Source organism: Protopterus annectens, chromosome 4.part1 (assembly GCF_019279795.1).
Source record: "Protopterus annectens isolate FY-2018-M chromosome 4.part1, PAN1.0, whole genome shotgun sequence".
Classification (NCBI taxonomy): domain Eukaryota; kingdom Metazoa; phylum Chordata; order Ceratodontiformes; family Protopteridae; genus Protopterus; species Protopterus annectens.
The window spans coordinates 390263317-390281817 of NC_056734.1; positions in this window are offsets into that span (position 1 = coordinate 390263317).

Below are 18501 nucleotides of genomic sequence, written 5' to 3' on the forward strand. Positions count from 1 at the left end.
TCATTTAAGATCAAGTGCAATCCTTTTATATTATGCAGAACATGTTTTCTTGCAACTTTACTTTTGTAACTATGTTATTTTAAAGAATATGATTCACTTTGTTAAATGAGGATAAATACATTCAGCTATAGTCAGAAGGCTAAACAGCCAACCCCCTTTCTCCACGTGCAGGGTATTGTGTGCTCTCCTGTCAAATATAACCAACTCTAACTTTCCAAACCGTAAAGTATATACTGTTACAGAATTTGACAATGAGCACTAAATTTTATAGCTATGACTGAATGGCTGCAAATAAGTCTGCTCGACACCAGATTTCACTCACAAAAGACTTGCAGTGGGTCCTGAAACAGCGGAGTCAGTACTTTGTGTATCCTGTGAAGACCATCTCAGCAGATATTCATCTGTTTCACTTGGGTACTGACAGATTAACTGCTGCTGTGACTAGTCTCTCTCTTGTTTGTAGCATGGCGTAGGTAGGCATTCCCAGCTAACTCAATCAGTCATTACGCTGATGAGTACAATGAGTAATACCAAGTTTTTCATTCTGAATTAGCTGTCCGCTGACAAATATATGTGGATCAGTTAACGATATCATTACAACACCTTGGAGTTTGGTCGATGAGTAAGCCCCTCACAGAAATAGTGTAGACTAAAAATGGAGGTATACCATGTAGGCACTGCTGGGAATCATAAAACAATGAGGTAATCCAGCATATTTTTTTCCTTTTCTTCCACAACCAGCAATCATACAATTCACTCTCAAGGACTCATGTAGAGTGAAAGATTATGCATGGTGAAGTGCAAAGTCTGCATTGGTCCACTGAAATATATAATATCACCTTTGTGTTTCTTCAATTTCTGTACATTGCAGTAAATGCACCATCTGATTTCATTCACTTTAAGTAACTAGTAGTTACATAGGGGATACCATTGTGATTTCTACAGGAAAGTCTTGTGCTTGCAGTGATTTATCATGTATTCCATGCAGGAAAAGACTTAAATATCAAGCTGTAAGTATATGATGCTCAGTATTCTTGGGTTAAGACTGAATGTGAGACGACATCACAGTGTTGGATAGTTTTATCTGAAATGCTAAGTTCAGGCTTAAGGTCATTGCATTCAGATTCATTATTACTGGCAATGTGACAGCAATGGTATAATCAGAAAACTCCTGTAGGGAATTAGATCTAGGTCACTGCATGCAGTTTGATCATGTTTATTTCGGCACAGTATTGGGTTCATGAGAAAAAATAAAATGTCAGGCTACAGGTCACTGCACACAGTTTTATTATAGCAGTGAATTGTAGGTATAAGAATAAATGTCAATATTACAGCTCTGTTTTTTTTTCAGAAAATCATGCTAATGAATTGGATTCACATTACCACTTAGAATTTGGTTGGCTAGATACAGAGCTACTGACTTAGGAAAAAAAAGACAGAGCCCTAGTGCCAACATGTCATTATTTTGCAGCTTAATATTAAATGGAATTAGCAACACACAAACTCACATATTTTTACTTTTTCCATGTAATCTTCTCCAGACAGAGCATGACTGAAGTACATTAGGATGACATACTCTCCTGTAAACTGATTCAGTCTTTCATCCTTTAATCCTCTGACCCCCCCCTAGTCCATTCATCTAAAACAAGAGCTCAGCAATTATCTAGAGCCCTCACAAACATTTGCATGAGAGGCTTTATCGTGCACTGGAGGTTACACCATACTCTTTGTAGATCAATACGATATCAGTTTCAGACATGAGCAGTAGCTTTCTTACCACTCATCAAAGATAACATGGACAAGTTTTAACTTACCAATTGCATTTTCATCGATTTCAGAATTTCTCAAAGTTTTTTGTTTTGTGATTTATGCATTTTAGCATCACTGTGAAAGACCACTGTGCACTGCACTGCAGATTTTCACCACTGTTGTGCAGTCAGTAAAGAGGTGTGGAAAGCTTGTCCTCCTCCAAAATCAATGTTTTTGTCATCTGCAGAAATAAGCTAGGCTATATGTGTTCTCAACAAGATATGGCCTAGGAACTGTTTTTCAATTGTTCATGTCTCATATCTAGTGGAAACATATACAGTGCAGACTGCTCCACTGTGAACTTACAGATAAGACTCTATTAGATCCCAGAATTCCATTTATATGGGTCTATATTATAAGCACAAAACCCCAAATAGGCAAACGTCAGAAGAACGACACATAAATGTCAATCAATAAATAGAGCGAAGGACAGAAATGCTAAAATGCACAATGCCGAACAGATTCCTGGAAGCAACAGCGCCATACACGTAAGAAAACCCAAAGTAAACAAACAACGCAAAACACTTTTATTAATGTTTTTGCAGGGTACAAGCCCCCCTGCACCCCCCACATGTGGGGGCTGTGCCCCCTACACCCCCCTACTTATATATACCAACTCCGAGACCGCTCTTCAGTGGGGAAAAGGATATATTTTCTCATCCCCACAATCACCTTGCTGGCCAGGGAAATCCATTTGGCATTGTGTCTTTTGGCGTTTCCGTCCTTTGTTCTTTTTGTAGATCGACGTTTATGTGTCGATTATGTAGGGTTCGCCTATTTCGTCTTTCTAATATAGACCCCATTTATATATATGTGCTACCTGGAAATTACACAAATACAGCTTTTGAAAGGTAATACCGGTGACAATTAAATCTATGTGGCTGAAGTGTCTGCGTCTGGGAAAATCTATATTAGCTGAAGACTGTGCTGTGTTTTGATTGTAGCATTCTTCTGTTTCACTGGTTAGATGTCATATTGTGGTTCCAATTAGTTTATTTATTTTTGCAGTGTCACTTCTGGACTCATTGGACTGCCTTAAGTTTTCACTAGTTGTATTAGTGGCTCCCCTCCTGGTAGAGGTGAGTAGATCTCTGTCTCATAATGCTTCTTTCACCCCTCCATGGTCTGGCTGACTTGATGAATCTCTGTCATTGCCAGGGCTTCTTGTATGTCACAGAGCTGACTGGTCACTAAGCTATTTTTTATTTAAAAATGTTGTTGTACTGAGCAAAGTTAAGACTGTATAGTGGATGTACAGGCAAGCAAGACAGGCAGTGTGAATGAGAAGACATAGTGAATAACTTAAGTGAACAACTTAGTACAAGGCAAACCATATTTCAGAGTACTGAAGCAACTGTATTACTGAAACATAGCAAAGAGAATCCACACAGCTGCTTGAAAGTCTCAGGGAAAGTCACAATATCAGAAGTGTTTCTTAAAAGCCAAATAAGTTACTGAAACAATATGAAGAGAAAGTCAATGAACAGCAAAGTCTACTGCCACTGTTGTGAACATTCTATATGTGGTCCAAAGGAATACAAGTAGATGCAAACTACATAACTGCATGAAATGTTCCTGTGTATGCTGGACTTAAAGCTATGATGTGAAATGTGGGTACTAAACAGGTATATGAACTATATGATACTTTGGCAGCTGAGGCAGACAGATGCAGTGATAACAGGGTAAACCTGAACAGCCAGAAAATAATGACGTATAAATGCTGAGAAAAGCAACACCAGAAACCACTGAAACATTTGATATAAACCCAACAAGGCTGAGAGTAATGAATAAGAAAATGTAGCTTAGAGATACACGGAAAATAAAACCAAGGTAATACAAAGCTATATAGTGCTTAAGAGCTTATGTAGCTTACAAATCCTTCAGGACCAACCCTGACTTCATTTATTGGTATCTCTAATTTTGTGTGTGAGTGGTTAGGTTCACTAGCTAACACTGCTGGCAGCTGATTTGTCGACTGTAGCATTTGCTAAGGTAAATCAGCTAACAATAAGCACTTTGTAGTCTTTAGAGATACCCTTAATACTTCACTTTCTAGAAATAAAGCAATAATCATCTTATTAAAAATATTTCAGAATAAGTCAGAATATTTTTTGGAATACATTCTGACAAAGAATTCCAGTTCTGATAGACATATTCCTGCATACCTAATTTAGGCTTCTCTATACCTCATTGATTTTAAAATGGATGAGGTCATACCTATCAACTGCTCAATTTTTTTGGAATGTCTCACATTCTAGATGAAAAATTTGATATCTACTTCCTAAAATCAGTGATATTCAAGACAAGGAGGTGGTTTATAGTTAACAAAATAAGTCAGTCATTAAACTCAAAGACCTTACTTCACAAAATGCAGGCTGATTAACTTCCTCATATTCTGTTTACTTTGAAAGCCTAGAGTACTAACATTTAAAATCAGTCTCTAATCTGAGTCCTTTGTCCCTGATTATTTTTGGCTCTGTCTCTTATTCTGTTTACAAGGAGTGAGAGTCATGGATGTGGTTTCTTGTGGTTGAGTTGCACTGTCCTTTGTTAAACTACCCAGTTACTTTTCCCATAAGACATCTCTGCCTGTGGTGCCTTTTATTTGCTGGAATTTCTCTTCTTCATTTCTTATGTGACTGTGAAGTTGGGATATATAGGTTCGGGGAGAATGCGGCTTATGCTCTACATGGAGAAAAAAATACTTCCTTTAAAATCTTTTCACCAAGTTGTATTCCTGATGAGCTGATCTCAGAGAGTTTAGCTTTCAGTGAGCTGAATGCCAGGGAGTCATAAGTGAAGCTCACATTTTGATCATTTTGTCTGCACTTTATTAAGCTGCAAGGAAATCTTTCAGCCATTGGTTTGTGACATTACAAATGCATCATCACTTGTATGTATTCAACAAACATCTGCTCAGCTATGTAATTCTCATCTGGACAAAACCTAGATATGACCTTGCATCATCTGAACTACATTATTACCTCATTGTGAATTCTGTATCTGTAAGCATTGGTAAGCCCGTAATAAAAGAAGTATTTGCCACTTCATAGACACATATCTCTGAATATTGCAAGGCTTACCAATAGCAATTATAAGCTCTTATACAGTATTTGAAAAATGGAGAACACAAAAAAAAAAAAAAAACAATGTATGCATATGTGCTGTCATGTACAGCACTTTATCCAGGCTTAGAAACTTCAGAAATTGTTCTAGAAAACATATATGACATATTATTTATTTAGTCAAGCTTTGCAGTTCCTTAAGAGTTGGTGGAACCAGTTTTTTGATCTGATCTTAATTTGGTATTTTTTTTAGTTTGATCTTTCAAAATACTCTCCATTTTATTCACAAACAGTACTCTTTAGTCACGTAAATGACATAATTCTGCACACATTTAAAATGTTAATTGTGGCTTCTTATATTTTATTATTGATTATATCAGATTGAAATTTTATATACTAAGGATTAATTTTTTGCATCAGAAAATCTCTAACTCTATGAACCAGCCAACACTGCTGCATGCTGCAGTATTGATAGACTGTGTGGTCCTGGCAGCTGACATGTTAAAAAAAAACCTCTCTCAGAATATGAATGTTCATGGACTGATTAATTATTTGATGAAAAGATATCTACTTCAAGGAAGTTGGTCAACCAGATTTGTTTTCCTAAGAGTATATGGACTATTGAGGTGGGAAAGTCTAATCAGTATTGATTAACCTTTAATCTACTCCATAATGAACTTTTTAAAATGATTAGTGGACTTTATCCTACTAACTTAGCACTTGATCTTTTGTCAGTCTAGATGGATGTTTGTCTGGATGTGTGAAACCCTGTTATTTATAAAGCTAATATGCATTCTGTGATCATAGATTCCCTGAGATCATAATGGATTTGTTTGGTGCCTGAGACACATAAGTGCTGTTGCTCATATGCATCTGCTTAATGTATTCCCCAGTTGTGCAGATTCTCAGAGATCAATACAGCTTTATATTGCCTGCAAGTGATCTTTTTCTGACGTGCAGTGACCCTGGAGTGAGGATAGTAAAGTCTGTGTACATGTGCATGTTGGGGGGACTAATCATTTTTATAAGATTATTTATATGTAATATAAGTTACTCAGGATTGTGCAATATAAGCTTTTGTTGCCATGAGTTTATATTTTAAAGTGTTATGTCTCAATGAGACAGTTCATATAATTCTGGAACACTCTTTTAGACCTATCTGCTAAAAGTTCTAAACCTTCAACATGGGCTTGAGTCTGGGCAATTACTTTATTAAGCTAGTCAATGATCACATTTGTACTAATGATCTCCTACCACTGTTGAAAAGTGTTGAACACTTCTCCTCATCTTCATGGCCACATAGGATGAGAGGTATGGCTGCATGTGGAAAATGCAGTGTTGGTCTTTTATGTTAATGCATACTCTGGATTAATCTTCCACTTGCTAAATGCATGCAGGCCTATCCATTTGCGCATATACTGTGATATTTTTTTTTTATGTCAGGTGATGCTATTATACTAAGGGATTTTAGTTATACTAAGAGATCCTGCTCTCAACCCTTGAGGCAGGACAGTAGGCCACAAGCTTTTCAGTTGTTTACCCCAACTCTGGGTGCCCAATTTAAGGCCACACCCCTCAACTCTTTAGTTTTGCCCTCCTTTCTCTTTAGCATAATTCTCTTCAAATACAGTCTGTAAACTTTTGTAGACACTACAAAAATGCTTCAGTGCTAAAAATTTCTTACTGCTTTCCTAAAAATGACCACTCATTGCAAAGCAAAACTATTTATTTTATTGAATCCTTATCTTTCTTCCATAATATTATGCCCTTTTTTAAGTATGTAATTATCTGCCCACACTTTAAAGTCTCCTTTATAGTTACCTGTCAGGGCTGTCACATCCTTGCAACTCTTTGTCCCTCAACTAAGACATTTTGAAAAGATAGTTTGTTTCCAAGTATAAGACTATGTCAGCATTATTGTGGATGCCAACATTTCCATTAACCCGGATAAGGTAGTCTAGAAGCCTTCTGAAACAGCTTCTGTATTGAGCCATTATGGCTTTTATTATAGCAATAACCCATGCCTGGGTGTGGGTAATGCTGGATTTACCCACGGTTGGCATGGTTTGGTCCCGAGGGCGAAGCTCGAGGGACCAAACAAAGCCAACCGTGGGTGAATACAGCATTACCCACACCCAGAAGTGGGTTATTGCTATTATACCATGACATTATTTAAGAAAAGAAACTATTACTTTTCTTAAATAATGGCATAGTATAATGCCTGTTTGCTGCCCTTCCGCAGATGTCTGGCATCCGCGGCAGTTCTGATGTACTGCGCGCCTGCGCAGTACATCAGAGCTGTGGGCAAAAGCAACGGAGAAAGCAAGATCTCGTTTGCTTTTTTTTTAGTGTTTCGCTATGTTAAATGGGTTTAACATAGCGAGACAGCTTTAAAATAAGCAACGGAGATGTCCGTTGCTTATTTTAAAACTGTCTCGCTATGTTAAACTCATTTAACATAGCGAAACACTAAAAAGCAACGGAGATCTTGCTTTCTCCGTTGTTTTTAAACCTGTCTCAGCTATGTTAAATGGGTTTAGCATAGCGAGACAGCTTTAAAATAAGCAACGGAGATTTCCGTTGCTTATTTTAAAGCTGTCTCGCTATGTTAAACCCATTTAACATAGCGAGACAGTGTTTTAAAAAGAGAGTTATACTAATGGAAAAAAGTCCAGGCGACCGGACCTTTTTCCATTAGTATAACTCGATTTACAATGGGCACGCTGGCCAATCAGCGTGCACGTTTTGGAATAATAAAGGAGGGGTCATGGTATAATATCCATTCTATCACTCCAGAGAATGATAGTATCATTAATAGAACATAAACCTATCTTACCTGGTAGATATCTTATTATAAGTGTACAATGACCCAGAATCAAATAATGAGTTGAGGTACTACTTTCCATAGCTGCATTTGATCCGCAGACAACCTGGTCAGTTGTGCTAACCCCACATCATTAACAGAGCTTTAGTTACTCTTATTTTTTATACACTAAGACCTTTCCATATGAGATTGAACTATCTGCTCAAAAAAGACTATTATCTAAAAATAATTTCACAGAAAGGCTAGTATCCTAATGGTACATGGTTTTATTAAACTTACTTACTACTCTTGGTAATTTTTTAGGTAAAACATACTTTTGTTTATTTTTCAAAAAAACAAAGAAGACCAACCATGGCTTAAACTAAAACAGCTTTAATAAAACAAAAAAAGCTGTTTTATTAAAGCTGTTTGAGTTTAAGTTGTGGTTGGTCCTCTTTAGTTTTTTTTAAATATTGCTGTTTTACTTATAGAGGACCTTTGTCTAGTTCCTGCTCTTTCTTTGACAATACTTTTGTTCATCTTGGCTAGTGAAATAGAGATTTTTTGCTATTCTTGTATATGCCATTCTCAAATGCAAAGAGTAGCTTTAATGCATTTAGTTTTGCCACCACACACACTTCCTATGAGTCTTCAAATAATTAAATACTTATATATGTAGGTATGATTCTGATCTATCAATTCATATGTTTTCATTACATTATTTTTTTGTTTGGCAGATTCTCTTTACATGTTATCACACATTTTAATTATTTATCAGTCTGTTACTTTGGCTTTTTTGAGAATAATTAAGTAACCTGTTGTTTACTGGCTCTAGACCAACTTTCTGTAGCATAACAACCTATGAAGAACTAATGGTCTCTCTGGTAATAACACTGTCAGGAGAAGCACTCCTGTATGTACATGGCACATGTATATGTATGTATGTATATGTATATATATATATATATATATATATATATATATATATATATATATATATATATGGATCTACTTTCGTTGAAAACACATTTGGTCGAAAGTCAGTTTCCCCAACACACTTCACTGAAAGCTCACTTCATTGAAAACTCATTTCACTGAAACTCATTTAATTGAAAGTTATACATGGGCTTTTCCCCACTGTAGTGCAACCCTGGAGTTAGAATATTAAGTAAGCGGGTGTGTGAGGGACACAACTCCCATTAATGGGGGGTGTGGTGGGTGCAGTCCCCCATCTATGTTAAACATTTTAAACCATACACATGTATACTTCTAAGTTAAATAAATAACTATTTCCAAAATACAACTTATAATCAAACTATGTAGGGGGCTACACCCCCACTCCCTCAATGTGGGGAGCTGTGCCCCCCCTTACTTAATATTCTAACTCCAGGGTTGCTCTACAGTGGGGAAAAGGCCATGTATAACTTTCAAGAAAATGAGTTTCAGTGAAATGAGTTTTCAATGATGTGAGCTTTCAGTGAAGTGTGCTGGGGAAACTGACTTTCGTCTAAATGTGTTTTCGATGAAGAGAGGTAGACCCATATATATATATATATATATATATATATATATATATATATATATATATATATATATATATATATATATATATATATATATATATATATATGAATATATAAGTTCATAGGTTCATAGGTAGGTACTAGGCTACCGGCCCTAGGGCCCATACAAGCCTAGCCAAAATATGTACCCTGGCTTTCGCTACCCAAGAAAATTATTTTCCTGTGCCCCTGTCGAGCAGAGCTACAGAAGTGATCCCCGGGGAGAATTTCTCATTTCCCATCCAATCATCAAGATTTTTCTTGAAGAGTGGTAATGAGGAGCTCTGTTTGACATAGATAGGTAGTCTGTTCCAGAGTATAGAAAGTCTCTGGGACAGGAATCTATACCTCCAGTATGTTCTGTTTATTGTGGTGACAAGGTTTAGGTCCCTAGAGCGTGTAGCTCAGAGGGATTGGGATTTCTTTAAGTGGAGCATGTACAACAGCTCTAGGTTTGACATAGCTTTGTATGTTAGGCAGAGATCGCCCCTGAGTAGGCGATATGCGATGGAGTAAAACTGTAGTTTTTTGAGACGGTCTGCATAGGAAATCTGTTTGAGGCCAGTAATCCTCTTTGTGAGGTATTTCTGTGGTCTTTCCAGTTGTTGTAGATGTCTTGTGAGGTACATACCAAAAGGGGCATTGTACTCTATAATGGGTCTAATGAGTGATGAGTAGAGGGGAACAATGACCTCTTTTTTTCTGGATGAGAATCCTTTTGTGATGAGATGAGCCATGTAGAAGGATTTCCTGACCACTGTGGCGATGTGATTATCAAAGGAGAGACTACTGTCCACCTGTGTCCCTAGGTCTCTTATCACATTTTCGGCATTAAGTAAACTACCAGCTATGTGGTAGTTCATGGGTACAGAGTTTTTACTAAAGGGGATGACAATACACTTTTTGGCATTGAGCTTCAGGCCATGGCTTTGACACCAGGTATCTGTCTAAGTGAGGCCCTTTTCTAGTTTCTCCACATCATTAAGAGTTTTGATTATGGCTCCTAGTTTGCAGTCATCTGCAAAATTTGTTAGCCAAAGACCTTCTGTGTTGGCCTGCACTTCAGAGAAGTAGATACCAAACAGGAGAGGACCCAGGACTGAACCCTGTGGTACTCCACTTGTCACTGGTCTGATGTAGAATTTGGAATCTGCTACTTTCACAGTGTGGGTTCTGTCCGTGAGCCAGTTGGCAACCCATCTTGTGACATAGGGATTTATACCTAGTTTAGTGAGCTTATCTATAATTCCAGAGTGGGGGGTGGTGTCGAAAGCCTTGGCGAGATCTAGATAAGCTGTGTGAACCATTGTACCCTCATCAATGGCTTTGGTGACTGCGTCAAAGAAGTCAATCAGGTTTAGGAGGCATGATCTGCCTTTTACAAATCCAAACTGGGTAGGGTCCAGAGTTTGGAGATTACCAATGTCTTTGTTTATGAGTTCCACGATGATACGTTCCATGGCTTTGCAGACCAGGCTCATCAGGCTAATGGGGTGGTAGTTCCCGGGGTCCGTCGTGGCTCCCCCTTTGTGGAGTGGGATACCTGTCATGGTGCACCATTCAGTGAGTACAAAGCCTGAGGTGAGGCTATGACTGAACATGGTACTTAGGTAGGGTGCCAGTTCATTCTGTAGTTCATGTAGAACGCAGCCTGGGATATTGTCAGGTCCCATGGATGCTGTGTTCTTGGCTTTGGAGAGCGTGTTTTTTACCTATGCAGCTGTGATTACAGGAACTTTGCATTCTTCTGGTATAGAGATGGGCCCTCTAGGGGGTGAGAGGGGGGTAAAGTTAGCACTGAACCTATCTGCTAGGAATTTGGCAATATCAGTTGGTTCTGTATATTTAGTGCCATTGTGCTGTAACTCAGAGCAGATCTGAGTGCTCCCATTTAGATTCTTGACATAGCTATAGAATGATTTGTGGTTGTCTTTAGAATCAGTGGCAATTTTGTTTTCGTAACTAGCTTTGGAGGATTTTATGAGGGATCTCAGCTTCTTAATGAGGTTGACCAGGGAGTTCCTCCAGTCATGGGATTTTACTCTTTTTTGCAACAGTTTCTTTTTTCTGTTGTAGAGTTTGTTTATGGCAGAGGACCACCAGATTGGCTTCCTTTTTTTGGAGGATAATATCTTGGTTCTATTAGGGATAGCACGATCCATGCACTTGTGTAAGTGCTTATAAAGTGCATTTGTGTAGGATTCAGCAGTCATACCTCTATTGTCCGTCTGCATGGGTGTCATATATATATAACCTTAGTTGTTACATAGAATCATAGAAAGAGAAATAACCTTGTAAAGGTAAAACATCAATCACCTAACAGTGATCTCAACTACATCTGCTAAGAATGAAAAAAAAAAAAACATTCCAGGAAATTCCAGTACTATATGGTCAACCAGTTACATTTTTTGTGACATCTAGACATTCTTTGCATATACACATCTAGAAAAACTTTTTTTATTTTATTTGTGATGTTATTACTGCTTTTTTCAGTATTACCAGAAACTGAATACAGCATTGAACATCAAGAAATGTAGAATAAAAATGACAAAGGATAATGCTAATAATGCAATACTATAACAAAAATATTCCATAATCAGCAGCTGAACTAATTTAAGGTTAATTAAACAATTAGTGCTGAGTTTAATCTTATGAAAAGATTTTAATAAGAGAAATCATTTACCTATTGTCCAAACCATAATCAAAACAATATAAATTCATCACAGACTAATCAAGGCAACCCATTACAATTTAACTGAAATGGCAACTTCCATGATGATTTCCTATCCACAGTTTTTTTTTCTTTTTATAAACTGTGAGGTAATCTGAAGGCTATTTCACTTAAAATACATTTTTAAGAAATGTGTTTCTCATCTAAGGAGTCATAGTAAAAAAAATGTTATAACAGCAACTATGGGTAAAAGAATATGGGTTTCTTTATTTACTTCAGATTTCCAATTAGTAAAGATAACTTGATGCCAGGCCCAAACCATATTTAGTAGATGTAACTTCATATCCCCTTTATTATCAAGATCCCAGAGTGTTTGTATGGAAGGATAATACCAAAAGTATATAAAAAGTGGATGAAAAAAGGAGTAAAATCCTTTTTAAATAGATTTAGGTATGCGTTAAAATAGATCATACATATAGTGCAATAACTTAATAAATGTAATAAATGCTAAGGAGTCTGACGAGACTGTATCCCATAATTTAGTCTGATCAAATATTTGGTCAACCTTACTTAAATATGTAAAATACAAAATTGTTAGTATATACTATTTTCAAAACTACAACATACGTTGATTAACTGTGTTTCAAGTTAGTTGCTTAACTTCATTAATTATAAGTACTTAGTTCTAAGGAAAGACTAAAATTTAATTTTTATATGATGAGAGGACTAAATATTGAGTTAAGTAAAATTTTAGACAAATATAGATCTTCACAAATTTCTAAGGCCAACACAATTTTAGGCAAAGCTTCACAAATCTCTAAGGCCGATACAAAGTAGTTGAAAAGAAGTAAGCTGTTGTTAATGTTTAAGAGGATCAAATTCTGAAGTAATCAGTCTATTCCCAATGATATACCTTGATTGCTAGCTACTGGTTGACCCAATTATACCATATTAGCAAGGTCCAGCTCCTTAAGTAGAGTCTGAAAAGTTTTAAGTTCACAAGAGATTTATGAATTTTAATATTATTTAATATGTTTAGTAAAGTATAAGATTTGGGCAATTATTTAAAGAAGCAGAGCACCAGTGTTAAAACTGTGAACATCTACAGGATAGAAAGGAAAGCAAAAGGGTTTTAGAACAATATTTACTTCTACGATACTAACTAATTTAAAGTCACTGATAAATATAACAAATTGTGACAAGATCCTAGAGAGATGGGGATATAGGGTCACTTTATTTACTTCACTAGGATTGTGTATGTAGAACAAAAATCATAATTGATGAGCTCAAGATTGACAAATCATGATAAGGCTATGTATTTTTAACCTATTTATTTAATTGATGCAATGAATACAAACTTTGAAAAGCTGTGTTAGGAAAATTAGTTGCTGAAATCAAAATTGCTGGGAGAAATGTTAACAATATTTGATATGCAGGTGATACCATACTGATGTCTAAAATTCAGAATAAGCTGCAAAACCATTTGATGAAGGTGAAAGTGAAAAGTGCAAATGCCAGTTTGCTACTCAATATAAAAAAATAAACATCTATCATCTAGTCCTATTATTTTTTGTTAATAGATGATGTAATAGAGGAGGCATGACAGACTTTACTTTCCCAAGTTCAAACATGTCTGAAGATGATGACTGATGCCATGAAATTAAAAGATGCTAGTTTTTTGAAAGGAAATTTATTGCAAATCTGGAAATAATTTAAAGAACCATAGCATCAAATTGTATCTAGAGGTCCATATAGCAAAAATTATGTTTTTCCTAATAATAACATATGGCTGTGAGAGTTAGAGTGATTAAAGTCATGCACATGCAAGTTAAAATCAAATCCTTTCATCTACAGTGTTAGGAGAATTTTTGAGTAGCCCATGACTTCAAGAAAGATCAAATCAGTTAATATTATAAACACAGAATGTTCCCTGGAAGGTATGATAGTAAAAGTAAATGTCAGATACGTTGGCCATATAGTGTGATGACAACAATCAGTACAGAATACTAAATGCAAAAGAAGAAGGGGAGATACAGTCTAAGATCAAGAGACACCATGACTGAAGTAATTAATGTAAATTTATTAGAACTTAGAGAAGCAGTTGTTGACATACAAACCTGATATCTTAAATTCCTTGAGACTGTAAAGAGGCAGACTTGATGAAGTGGCTAAAGAACAGTATTGAAAGGTAAAGATAAGTGATTGCAACCAATTTCTGGTAAACATTTAAAGCAATTTTTTATTGAATAGGTGATTTTAAATTCAGCAGAGGGATATAACTCTTGGAAGAGTTTAATTGCTGTGATGAATAAATAATCGTAGGAAATATTGAATGGTATACACCTACTATAGGATTTGCCAGCTAAAAGTTTATAGAATAAAATTGAAATGGTTTGGGGGCCTATACAAATTTTAATAATTCATTACAAAATAATTTCAAAGTCTTAATATAAGGTACTAATATGATAAGTCAATGAAAAAGAAACATAGAGAAATGTTTTTATGACTGAGATTCTAGATATTAATGGAACGTTCACATTTTATTTTGTATGGTCATATTGAATAGTTTGCTAGAATTGTAATAATTCTATTAGGTATGATTTAAGCTGTTTTGTGTGAAAGTAACACCAAAATGTCTAATGTTAGAAGATATTTTAGCTGTCAAAGGTCTGTTGAATTTAATGAATTAATGGGTTCATGTCACTTCACAGATGGCAATTACAGCAATTGTCATGTATGTGAATCAAACTCACTGAAAATGACTTTTAGTGAAAGTTAAACAAAGTTTACTTTATAGGAGATCATCTCTTGCACACCCATGGTAGGGAAGTCCCCACGATTCCAAATGTAAATATGTTAATTCCATGGTTGCATAACAATGGGGTAAAGTATGACCTCAATGATCATATATCTTCCACATGCGAAGTTTTTTATTGGGGAACTGAGTGTCTCCTGAATAAATAATTATTAGTAAGAGAAATACTACAAATTTATTTGAATTTAACTTATACTTAGACAATGTTGAACGATGCATTATTGCCTTTACATTTCTGAAATGCACCTAGAAAATGAAATTATATACTAATATTGTCTGCAAAATCTGTGTATGCATTCAAGCCCCCCTTTATTCTGGGATCCGCCCCTAAGATTTAATAATAAAAGTTTTTTATAAACATTAAAATATAAGGGATAAATGTCATGACTGAGTCAATGTAAATTCAATTTATGACTGTATTCATTAAATCAACAGGAAACTCAAATCCTTGTAGTGTTAATAACAAGAAATAAAACATTATTTCAAAAGCTTTGGTGTCAGCAATGGTCGATGTAAAGATGATGTCATGTTAAAAGATTTTTTAGGTAGCATCAGAGAACCATTTGTAATAGTTCTATCTGTTGACTATCTAGTCTTTAATAAAACATGATTGAAAGTGTGAACTAATAAAGAGCATAACCATTTTAATCCTATAAGTTAAAAACCTTAGCATAAAATGTAATGTCTACATTAATTATTGGAATTTTTGAGATTAACAAAATCAGATTTGCTTTAGACAAAAAACTGATTTTAATATAAGAGCATATAAACAATACTAGGCAAATGATCAAGGAGGCAATGAGATGCCTAGCTATGCATACCTTTAAGCAGACACACTTATGGTTCTTAGCTGGAACAACAGGAACCAAACCAAATAACGAAAAACAACAGGAACAAGTTCCACCAGGATTTATTAAAACAAGAAAATCTCTTTCTCTTCTCTGACGTCTCGGCCAAAGCCTTCAAGGTGAATGAAACACTTACATAAAAAGGCAGTTTATATACACCAGCAGAATAGAATGATTAGACAATTAATCAATTGAAACAACAATTCAACAAGCTAATACTCTCCAATTGAGCTCTTCATTTAGCCCAAAAGGAAACATGGTTTTGAATTTTAAAATATATAGTTTCTTTATGCACTAACACAGTTTTAACATCAATATTATTGAACATAGAGACACAGACTTGTTCTAAAACAGTTCCTTTTAAACCATCAGTACATTTATTATGAGCTTCTAAAAAATGTTTTGCAACTGGGCTATCTTCTTTCCCATTTTTTATGTCTCTTAAATGCTCTAAAAATCTTACTTTAAAAGCCCTCTTCGTTTCACCAATGTAAAACTTATTGCAGGGGCATTGTAGAGCATAAATGACACCCACAGAATTACAACTAAATACACCCCGACTATCAAATTTAACCTTATTAATAAAGTTAAAGTTGGATACAATATGTTTGCAAACTTTACATTTCCCTCAGGGAAAAGTCCCAACTTTAACAGGTTCCATGTGCATTCTTAGTAAGGGTATCATAATCTTAGATTTTACAAGAAAATTTTTTATATTCTTTCCCTTACGGTAGGAAAACTTCATATTTACATCAAGCCATTGTTGAACATTCCTAAGGGAGCTAAAATAGAGCCAAAATTGGCTAACAATGTCAAGAAAATGTTTAGTAAAACATCCGTAAGTAGTTACAAAATAAATATTTTCCCTAGTTAGGTTTATATTATCATGTTTTATCCTACTGCCAGTACTCTGGTAACTAGATACTTCCTGTCTAGGTTTAACCCCTGTGCACAATCTTGTAAAACTTTTATTCAAAATATTCTTGCCATAACCTCGAGTAGAAAAAGATTCCACTAAGAGGCACATTTCTTTATGGAAGATATCAGATCTATTGCATAACCTAGAAATCCGTAACATTTCACCATACGGTAAAGCCTCAATTACATGGAAGGGGTGCCCACTATTACCATGTAAGTACTGACAAGTCCCTTCAAATTTTTTATTGGGCGAAGTTATAATATTCTCTCCATCTGAAATGTCTAATACCACATCCAAAAAGGGAATAATATGTCCAATATTTAGGCCATCGAATTGAATATGGTATTTGTTGACATTGATTTTATTAAAAAATTCAATAATTTCATCTCTGTCACTATCCACCAAAAATATTAAATCATCAACGTACCTAAAATAATAAATAACATGTTCTTGAAAAAATCTTTGTTTATAAATCACATTTGTTTCAAAAAAACCCATAAAAAGGTTAGCATACATGGGGGCAAATGACGCCCCCATTGCTGTACCTTGTAACTGATGATATAACACATTATTAAACTCAAAAAAATTATGTGTTAAACAAAAATAAACCATTTCTATCACATATTCTGATGCAGATGAATTTCCTAAGAAAAACCTTAAAGCTTCCAAACCAAATTCATGTCTAATGCTTGTATACAAACTTTTTACATCAATACTGACCCATTTCATATCACGACTTATCTTAACATTTTTGACCTTGTTCAGAAAATCAAAGACATCACTTATATAAGAAGGCAATTTAGTAACATAAGGGGACAAAAAATGGTGTAAAAAGACACCTAAGTTGTGTAAAAAATACTCTGACCCTGATACTATAGGCCTACCAGGAGGTTTGTGCAGATTCTTATGAATTTTGGGCAGGCAATAAAATAATGCCATTTTGGAGCCTTTTACTTGAAACTTTTTTCTAACATCTGACTGACAGAAATAACCTAATCTTAGTCCCTTATTAATCAACTCCATATATTCATCAATAGCTGTAAAAAAGATTTTAGGTTCCACAACCTTATATGTGTGAATATCACAAAGGTGCTTCATACACATATCCAAATAATCAGAAAAACTCATGACCACCAGTTTATTACCCTTGTCAGAAGGCTTGAAAACAATGTCATGCTTTTTACTTAAAGTTAACAAAGCCTTCCATTCCTGAATAGACATATTATAAACTATGTTGGACCTGTTATTCATAAAATCTTTATATGCTGACTCAGAGAAATAATTCACCAGATTAACAAATTGACATACATCCCCATTAAGGATTTCAGGCATGAAAGTACTGTGAGAAGAAACATTCGACGTGTCAAACATAAAATATGCATTATTTTCATTTTCAGAAGCACATGAATAGAAACTATCTGTAGAACTTTCTAAACTCTCATAATCCATTTCTACTACAGAACGATCATTCTTACTGAAAAAATATTTCAAATGCAACTTCCTGGAAAAAGAAAACATATCCCTTTGAATGTCGTGCAAACGAGTAACCACCGTAGGGACAAATTTGAGTCCCTTGTTAAGCGCACACATTTCGGTATCATTAAAAATATAACTTGATAAATTAACTACATATTCAGTTGTATTAAATGTTACATTAGTATAGGGAACATAACAAGAATTACCGCCTTCCCGGTTTAAACCCCCTTTGTCCAAAACGCTGCCCACCTGGGTTTGCAGACTGTTCCCAAGTCCGTTTTTGTCCCTGGGCTGGAGGAATCGTGGAAGAAGAGGAGTTTCCCCGAAAAGTGTGACAAAATCGGTCCCTTTGCTCGGCTGCTGGAAGTCCAGGAAAGTCACCATCGTTCCAGTCCTCTTCATGCGACGTATAGCCTCCTTCTGAAGCCGATGAATTGAACGCTTGATTCCCAGCTTCATCTGGGTAAAACCTAACCTGTTTGCGGCGTTTAGAGCGTTCAGTCCTGGATATGAAAGCCTTATTGGATTCATAG